The sequence below is a fragment of the Bison bison genome, unplaced genomic scaffold (assembly GCF_000754665.1).
Source record: "Bison bison bison isolate TAMUID 2011002044 unplaced genomic scaffold, Bison_UMD1.0 scf7180017864506, whole genome shotgun sequence".
NCBI lineage: Eukaryota > Metazoa > Chordata > Mammalia > Artiodactyla > Bovidae > Bison > Bison bison.
This window is the reverse complement of record NW_011495063.1, coordinates 808966-818730: the sequence shown is the minus strand read 5'-3', so window position 1 is coordinate 818730 and position 9765 is coordinate 808966.

Here is a 9765-nt window from a genome sequence, read left to right as displayed (position 1 = left end):
TTTCCTTCTTCAAGTCTGAGCTAGACACATACATTAGGCAGCTACCAATTTTATAGCATGGGTTCATCTTAGCCAGTATGAATTGACTGCGTGTTTATCTTCAGAGCTCCCTAGGGCATTGGCCAAGGCTATAGAATATATTACATTTACTAGAGATTAAATAGTGCTTTATAACCACTGGTCTCTGAACTGTTTTAGGGCAGGATGTACCAGCTTGCCAATATTATCTGGTAATATTAATTGGATTATAATAATTCAATAATCACAATAATACTTGGTTTTGGCAGAGCCTGGGGGATTTCAACAGTTTAGGCTGGTCACCTAGGTAGACTGCCAACAAGATCAGTTCTTTATAAAAGGAGGAGACTTGGGACTTCTTGGTACCATGAAGCTTCCCATGTATACTGGTGGTAGTTCAAGACCGGGTGGCAGAGTGTATCTTGTGTAATCCAGTGTTGGGAGGGCATGGAAGCCAAAATAACTGGACCTCTTTCGTTGCATACTCTTCTCTATCTGTTGCTGTATCCTGTACTCATAATAAAGTGTAAAAGGTTTGAGTGTTGTGAGTCCTTCCAGCAATTGAATGTTTAAGGCAATTTATTCATAATTAACACATCAGTTAATGACATTTAAACCATAAAAGTGGGTGGACTTATTCTGGGAAATTGTATGGGATAAGGGGATAAGAAAGGTGAGACTGGAAATTTGAGAAACTCCATTCAGTTATGAGCAGGGAGTAACACACCTGGTACACTGCAGATAAATCATGAGGCAGACAGAGCAGGTTTTGATATTCCTCTTTACAGAAGAAGAAATCATGGACTGAGAAACACTTTTACTTTTTCAAGACCACACAACTAGATCTTTAGATTCCTAAACATAGTTCCTTCAACTATATCACATTGCATCTTGATTAAAACTCCTCTTCAGAAAAGTTCCCAAGAGAAAGCTTTGAAAAGTATAAGAACATTTACCAGAGCCTTTGTGGCTTTCCTGACCAGCAGAAATGTTCAAAAATAGCAGCATCTTCACCATCCTGCAATTAGGATTTCTGAGACTTCTCTGTTCTGTCCAACAAAGAAAGTCTGTTGCTTTCTACAAAATTAGTGAATCTTAATGTTTAGGATTTATTTTTTAAAAAAATCAACTGAGACATCTGTACCAATGCCTACAATAACCTCCCTTCCATCAAATTGCCTTTAAATAAGGCTGTGCTATGTTCTTGCATTTTTTTCCCCCAGCACAATCTTGGAACATGGTGTACTCTTAACACACCTTGAAACCATGTATTTTACATTGCTAGTGTTAGTGTAATTTGCTTTTTATAGCATACGTATTCCTGAGATAAATGTCACTTAAAAATGGATTCCTATTTTAAGAGCCCCAAACTGTGGGCTATGATGAAACGGAGCTCTGGGCAACTCCTGACTTGGGAAGACTTTGCATCTCTTTCTGTCACTAAGTATGTCTCCTTTGCCAGTCCTCAAAATATTGGGAGGCTCCTTCTATTCTGTAAATATCTGGATTCCACAGGTTGCACCCAATAGGTACACAACATCCAACATGACTGTCCATTTGGTGTCAACATCAGCATGTTTAAAATATCAAAAATATAGTAAAACCAGCTGTGTGAAATCTACCTTATTTATTTATCTTTTGGAAATGGATTTACTACATAGCTATTTATAGAAAACCTCTAACAAATTTCTTTAGCATTGGAAAAAATAGTAAATGCATCCTGAACTTAATACTTTTCAAATCTGGACTTTTATAGAATCATATTTACACTTCTTTCTATTAAATTTACTAAATATTAATGAATAATACATGCATTTGTCATTGCATTCAATATTGGGTATGTAGATTAAACAGTATTTCAGGATATTATTTTGCCTTGCAGTTGCATATGATATAGTTGGAGCTGAGGAAATTCAATCCTGAAACAGTGGATGAAAAGTAAAAGGCAGAATTTGACCAAGTGGATAAAAGGATATGCAAGAATAAGCATCCTGTGATATTTCATTAATTCAAAATTATTGATTGAAAATTATGATAATTGCCCCTCACAGCAATCCTATATGTTAGGTGTTAAATTTTTCCAGTGGTCATGTATGGATGTGAGAGTTGGACTGTAAAGAAGGCTGAGCACCGAAGAATTGATGCTTTTGAACTGCGGTGTTGGAGAAGACTCTTGCGAGTCCCTTGGACTGCAAGGAGGTCCAACCAGTCCATTTTGAAGGAGATCAGCCCTGGGATTTCTTTGGAGGGAATGATGCGAAGCTGAAATTCCAGTACTTTGGCCACCTCATGGGAAGAGTTGACTCATTGGAAAAGACTCTGATGCTGGGAGGGATTGGGGGCAGGAGGAGAAGGGGACGACAGAGGATGAGATGGCTGCATGGCATCACTGACTCGATGGACGTGAGTCTGAGTGAACTCCGGGAGTTGGTGATGGACAGGGAGGCCTGGCGTGCTGCGATTCATGGGGTCGAAAAGAGTCGGACACGACTGAGCGACCGAACTGAACTGAACTAAACTGAATCTGTTTACAGACAGGGTCCTTCAGGGCAAACACTATAATCTTACTGGGCCAGTAAGTGATGTGATCAGGACTCAGGTCATCTGACCACAAAGCCAGCCTGGGGTCAGCACACTGGCCTTCTCTGTCACCTTTGCTAACAACTTCCTCCTCCCTCTGTGTTGATAAGTTTCATCTTTAACCCTTGTCTCATGGTTTCTGTGATTCTCCCAGTTTACGGAACTTCCTAGCGCACGTCTCAGTGACCTTGCCCCTGCTCCCATTTCACACAGCTTTTCCTGACCACCCCTCTTAGATGTACTTTAGCAATTGACAGTCTGGTCTAAATTCTAGGTCTTTATTTGCCATCTTGACTTTCTTTTTTCATTGTCCTGTGACTGAAATCAGTCACCCTTGATATCTGATCTTTCGTTTCCACTCTTCCCCTCTGATCATTAGGACTTCCCCGGTGGCTCACACAGTAAAAGTGTCTGCCTACAATGAGGGAGGCCCGGGTTTGATCCCTGGGTTGGGAAGATCCCCTGGAGAAGGCAATGGCACCCCACTCCAGTACTCTTGCCTGGAAAATCCTGTGGATGGAGGAGCCTGGTAGGCTACAGTCCATGGAGTTGCAAAGAGTCAGACACGACTGAGCAACTTCACTACTACTACCTCTGATTATTAGTCTAGCAAACGCTGTTAATTTCTCTATCACTACAGATACCTTGAGGCTTAAGTAGACCAGGCTGTCCTAAGAGATAACTAAGTCTGATTCCTTTGAGTCAAGGAAACGTCTTGTGCTGAGTAGGACAATAATAGTACTTACCTCATAGGATTAAAAATAAAAATTAACTGAGTTAATATGTCTAAAGCACTTAGCATAGTTTTTGGCATGCAGTAAGTGCTTAAAATATAAAATATTAGTACTATTATTAGTATTCTTGAATCCATTGGATGACATTCTTAAGCTTGCCAAATCTGTACTTTTGGTAGATTATTCATCTTCTATAAATGACATAATGTATGTAAAATTGCTAGCAGAGTGCCTGGTATGCAGGTGTTCAATACATGTTAATTACCCCCAATATAGACCTCCATCCCTGGTGGCTCAGATGGTAAAAGCATCTGTCTACAATGCGGGAGACCTGGGTTCCATCCCTGGGTTGGGAAGGTCCCCTGGAGAAGGAAATGGCAATCCACTCCAGTACTCTTGCCTGGAAAATCCCATGGACGGAGGTGCCTGATAGGCTACAGTTCATGGGTGGCAAAGAGTCAGACACGACTGAGCTACTTTACTCACTTCACTATAGACCTCTAAGTTCCCTTCTAATTCTAGGATTCTATGTTAAATATATATGTATTGTTTATGTACAGATTTGTATGTTAAGAAGTTAAAAATGTTTAATAAAAGTATGTGTGTGTGTTAGTTGCTCAGTCGAGTCTGACTCTTTGCAACCCCAAGGACTGTAACCGACCAGGCTATTCTGTTCATGGGATTATCCAGGCAAAAATACTGGAGTGGGTTGCTATTCCCTTCTCCAGGGGATCTTCCTGACCCAGGGATCAACCAAGGTCTCCTGCATTGCAGGCAGATTTTTTACCATCTGAGTCACCAGGGAAGCCCCAATAAAAGTATATTGAGACTCAATACAACACAGAACCACAGGACTCCTGATATTTGTTTTCTCAGGAGCTAACTGAGGCCATTTCAAATAATGATCTATCTGTTGCCATCTTTTCTCTTTGGTCAGGCTCTGGGCCTCTTCTCGTGAAACTGTAACTTGTCCTTGGCGTCCTTCTGGTGACTAGTGATGGTCAATACACTTGGGGCCACTCTTGTGCCACCAGAAATCTGAGAGTTAATGCATGTGCGTGACAGCCTTTGTATTGCATTTACATGTGTCACACATGGAATGATACAAATAGACTGTAATTAAAAAAAAGACATAAAAAATAGAAATAAATAAAGTAAAGCACCACTATATAGAGATTCAAGTTTTGGAAAGAGGGCAGTTCTGCAACAAAAAGAATACAGTTAAGAATAGTTCTTCCTACACTGCTTCCTGCTTGGGCTTCATCTGCTCTTCAGGGAACATGACTTTAGTGAAGCCCCAGTTGAGAAGATTTTGAAACGTAGTTCCCATGGCAACATGCTCTGAAGTGACATAAATCCAAAGAAACTTTTCTTGGTTGTTCTATTATTCAAACAAGAATCCTCTAAGGCTTCTAGAGAAGTCAACTTTTAATGAAGCTCAAATTTTCTTTGCTTTCTGTGCCCCAAGGAGCACCTTTCCTATGGGACTCCTTTCAGGTTTGTAATAATGATTTATTTTCTTTAATTGCGAGTTGACTACAGTGGGAATGAGAGTAGGCCCTGAGATTTCCTGTAATCACCAGGGCAGTGGCAAATTTCTAAGTGCAAGGTCCATGCTGAGGCTTTTTGTTACTCTTCAGTTCAGTTCAGTTCAGTCACTCAGTCGTGTCTGACTCTTTGTGACCCCATGAACCGCAGCACGCCAGGCCTCCCTGTCCATCACCAACTCCCGGAGTTCACTCAGACTCATGTCCATCGAGTCAGTGATGCCATGCAGCCATCTCATCCTCTGTCGTCCCCTTCTCCTCCTGCCCCCAATCCCTCCCAGCATCAGAGTCTTTTCCAATGAGTCAACTCTTCCCATGAGGTGGCCAAAGTACTGGAGTTTCAGCTTCAGCATCATTCCCTCCAAAGAAATCCCAGGGCTGATCTCCTTCAGAATGGACTGGTTGGATCTCCTTGCAGTCCAAGGGACTCTCAAGAGTCTTCTCCAACACCACACTTCAAAAGCATCAGTTCTTCAGTGCTCAGATTTCTTTATAGTCCAACTCTCATATACATACATGACTATTGGAAAAACTATAGCCTTGACTAGATGGACCTTTTTTGACAAAGTAATGTCTCTGCTTTTTAATATGCTATCTAGGTTGGTCAAAACTTTCCTTTCAAGGAGTAAGTGTCTTTTAATTTCATGGCTGCAGTCACCATCTGAAGTGATTTTGGAGACCAAAAAAATAAAGTCAGCCACTGTTTCCACTGTTTTGCCATCTATTTGCCATGAAGTGATGGGACTGGATGCATGATCTTAGTTTTCTGAATGTTGAGTTTTAAGCCAACTTTCACTTTCATTCTCCTCTTTCACTTTCATCAAGAGGCTCTTTGGTTCTACTTTGCTTTCTGTCATAAGAGTGGTGTCATCTGCATATCTGAGGTTATTGATATTTCTCCCGGCAATCTTGATTCCAGCTTGTGCTTCCCCCAGCCCAGCGTTTCTCATGATGTACTTTGCATATGAGTTAAATAAGCAGGGTGACAATATACAGCCTTGATGTCCTCCTTTTCCTATTTGGAACCAGTCTGTGTTCCATGTCCAGTTCTAATGGTTGCTTCCTGTTACTGAGATGTGATCAAAATCTATTCCCCATATGAAGGACTAGCAAGCACCAGCTATGTGCAAATGTTACTTGACACTCACACATACACACAGGACCGATGTAGGGGTTATAATTAGCTTGCCAAGTGGAGGACTGCTACCAATGAGGTTCTCATTATAGACCCAGTGATGATGACTTCAAATGCTTCATTCTGACCAAAATATACTTCTCATCAATTGGGTCCTGTCTGAAAGTTCATAATTAGAGACCTGTGCTTTCTTGGTTAAAGATTTGGCCTTCATTAAAAAATATCTGGAAGGGGTGTGGGATGTGTGTGATCCCTAATAAGCTTTAGCTGACTGTTGATGAGTTTGTGTGATTTTCTAGAGAGCTGTTTCTGACACAAAATTGAAGGTAAAGAAACTTAGGATTGTGAGTCTTTAGGGAAGAGTTTTTTTGTTTGTTTGTTTTTGTTTTTTTAATTAAGACTAGAGGGGGGTACAGAAAGAGAAGTTTAGAGACTATAAAGGAAAGCTCACCTGACTTTGTGATTTGGCCTCTGTGATGTGGTAGAATTATTTGAAAAATAAAGCATTGGCTTTGGACAGAAAATAGGGACAAGGTAAAGTGAGCCTTAAGCCTGTCTGTGGATTAAATCGGTTGGAGAGATGGGCCTTACACAAAGTTTTGGAGGAAAAAAATGTTATTTCAGAACTTCTCTCACTTCCATCAGCTCTCCTCTTCTTCCAACTTGTATGAGCCTGAGTCCTGCCCCTTTCAGGTTCACCTGTGCTGTGCTTAGTCAGTCACTTGTGTCCGACTCTTTGTAACCCCATGGGCTGTAGGCCCCTAGGCTCCTCTGTCCATGGGGATTCTCCAGGCAGGAATACTAGAATGGGTTGCCATGCCCTCCTTCAGGTGATCTTCCCAACCCAGGAATCAAACCCAGGTCAGGTTCATCTGTCTCTTAGCAAACTTTTTCTCTTCCTCATTCCCTTTCTAAATTATACATATCTTATATTTCTTTATGTATATCTCCTATAACATTTATGAAGGCTCTTCCACGTGTCTGCCTCTTTGTTAGACTCTTCCATTGTATGATTTAACTCTCACAACAACCCTGTGATTATCCTCAACCCCATTTTGCAGATGAAGAGCCTGAAAATCTGAGATTTGTGAGTCGCTGCAAGCCAGGTTCTCCATTTGGTTTAAAGACACAAAAGTGAGTAAACCTAGGGCCCATCCTTCATGTTCCTGGAGGGAGATAGATGTCCACAAAGACAGGGATATGTTGGGAGGAGAGCTGCAGGAAATCTCAAGACAAGGTGCTACAGGATTTTTTGGCTAATCCCCATTAGGCTGTGACCTGATAGTGACTTGAGACCCTACTCTGTCTGACTTTTTGGCATTCTGATAGAACATACTCGAAGTTCTCTGCAACATGGAATTTCAGGTACTCAATAAACTCATGAGTCATATTTAGTTTTCTGGTAGTGGTGCTGGTTCAGTTGCTAAATCATGTCTAACTCTTGCGACCCCATCGACAGTAGCCTTCCAGGCTTCTCTGTCCATAGAATTTCCCAGGCAAGATTGCTGGAGTGGATGGCTATTTCCTGCTCCAGGGGATTTTCCTGACCCAGGTCTCTTGCATTATTCTGACCGGGAATCAAACAGCTCTGGGGGAGGCTGTTTCCTCCCAGGTGGAATGAGGAACTTTTTGGTTAGACCTGTTCCACATGGGTTTTAGGAGTACCTTAACTGAGGTTTTCACAAAAAGGCACGCCAGACACAAGGATCTGTATGCAGGTAGCTTATTTTTGGAAACTATTTCAGCATAAAGAAGTGAAAACAGGAACGAATAGAAAACTAATCCAAGGTTGGGTTATTGGGCTATTCACCCTAATGGGAAATTGACAATCAAATCCCTCTGAAGCTCTCTGAGATATTATGAAGAATGAACCTCCAGAAACAGAAGAGAGGAGCATTTATCTACTGGCTCCCAGGACATGTTAACTCCTTTACACTAGCAGGTTTGCACATGCACCAGAATGGCTGAGTGGATTCCCAAAGACTTTCCACATGTGATGGCAGAGACATCCTAGCACAGAAAGAAGGGTGTATGTATTGGTGCAGCTGAGAAACAGTTGTCTGGCTACAGCTGCATGCTGCCAGCTTCCAGAGCAACAGTAGAGGCTGAAAGCATAGGCTGAGTGATATGAAATGAGGCATAAAAACTGTCCAACACAGAGCTTGCTGATGGCACCTGAACTTAGGGCCTGGTAAAAACTGTTCAGAGTGGAGGGTAGAGGACACCATGGCTGCAAGGCAAGGCCTACATTATATGATTGATAATGTGCTAAAAAGCTTAGAAAGGACTTTTGTTCCATTTACTTGCCATTTATTCTGAAAGTTCATCCTTGTTCCCTTACCTCATTGCTGTGCTTTGAGTTAAGGCATTTTGTCTGGATTACAAAATAAAACATAGTGCTTGGAGGGGCGGCAAATCAAGTCATTGACACCCACCAGTTCGTGAGACTAATTGGTCTTTCTCAGCCCATATAATCATGTCATCTATTCTCCTGTTCGAAATGTTCCATGGATTCACACTATATACACATTTCCTGTCATGACATTCAAGTCTCTTCCTAGTATAATTTTGGGGTGCTCTTGTAGGTCTAATGCCCAGTTATGTCATTTACTTGTACTTTGCATTTCAGTTAAATGACCAGGTGGGCTTCTTTTGGATAAGGTATAGGCCCTCTTCAACTGTGGAGGTTAGAGACCCATGTTTTATTCCACATTCCACCACCAACCAGTTCTGTAATTGACTGGGTCTCAATTTTCCTGTCTGAAAGACACAGGTAGAGAATTAGATCAGTGTATCCCAAACCTGGCCAAATATTCAGATCACCAAGGGAGATTTATAAGGGAAAACAAATTATAAAGACCTACTCCTGGAGATTCTGATTTATATGTCTGGATTAGAACAGCAAGGAACATACATTTATTTATTTTTTTATTTTTTAACTTTACAATATTGTATTTGTTTTGCCATATATCAACATAAATCTGCCACAGGTATACATGTGTTCCCCATCCTGAACCCTCCTCCCTCCTACTTCCCCATACCATCCCTCTGGGTCATCCCAGTGCTCCAGCCCCAAGCATCCAGTATCGTGCATCGAACCTGGACTGGCGACTCGTTTCATATATGATATTATACATGTTTCAACGCCATTCTCCCAAATCATCCCACCCTCTCCCTCTCCCACAGAGTCCAAACTGTTCTATACATCAGTGTCTCTTTTGCTGTCTCGTATACAGGGTTATTGTTACCATCTTTCTAAATTCCATATATATGCGTTAGTATACTGTATTGGTGTTTTTCTTTCTGGAGTATTACTCAGCCATTAAAAAGAATACATTTTAATCAGTTCTAATGAGGTGGATGAAACTGGAACCTATTATACAGAGTGAAGTAAGCCAATAAGCACATTCTTATTTAATTCAATTGTATAGCTAGGTTTGTGAAAAACAGAATTAGATGGCTTTTAGTATTGCTTCAGGAGAAGGCAATGGCACCCCACTCCAGTACTCTTGCCTGGAAAATCCCATGGATGGAGGAGCCTGGTGCACTGCAGTCCATGGGGTCACTAGGAGTCGGACACAACTGAGCGACTTCACTTTCATTTTTCACTTTCATGCATTGGAGAAGGAAATGGCAACCCACTCCAGTGTTCTTGCCTGGAGAATCCCAGGGACGGGGGAGCCTGGTGGGCTGCCGTCTATGGGGTCGCACAGAGTCGGACATGACTGACGTGACTTAGCAGTAGCAACAT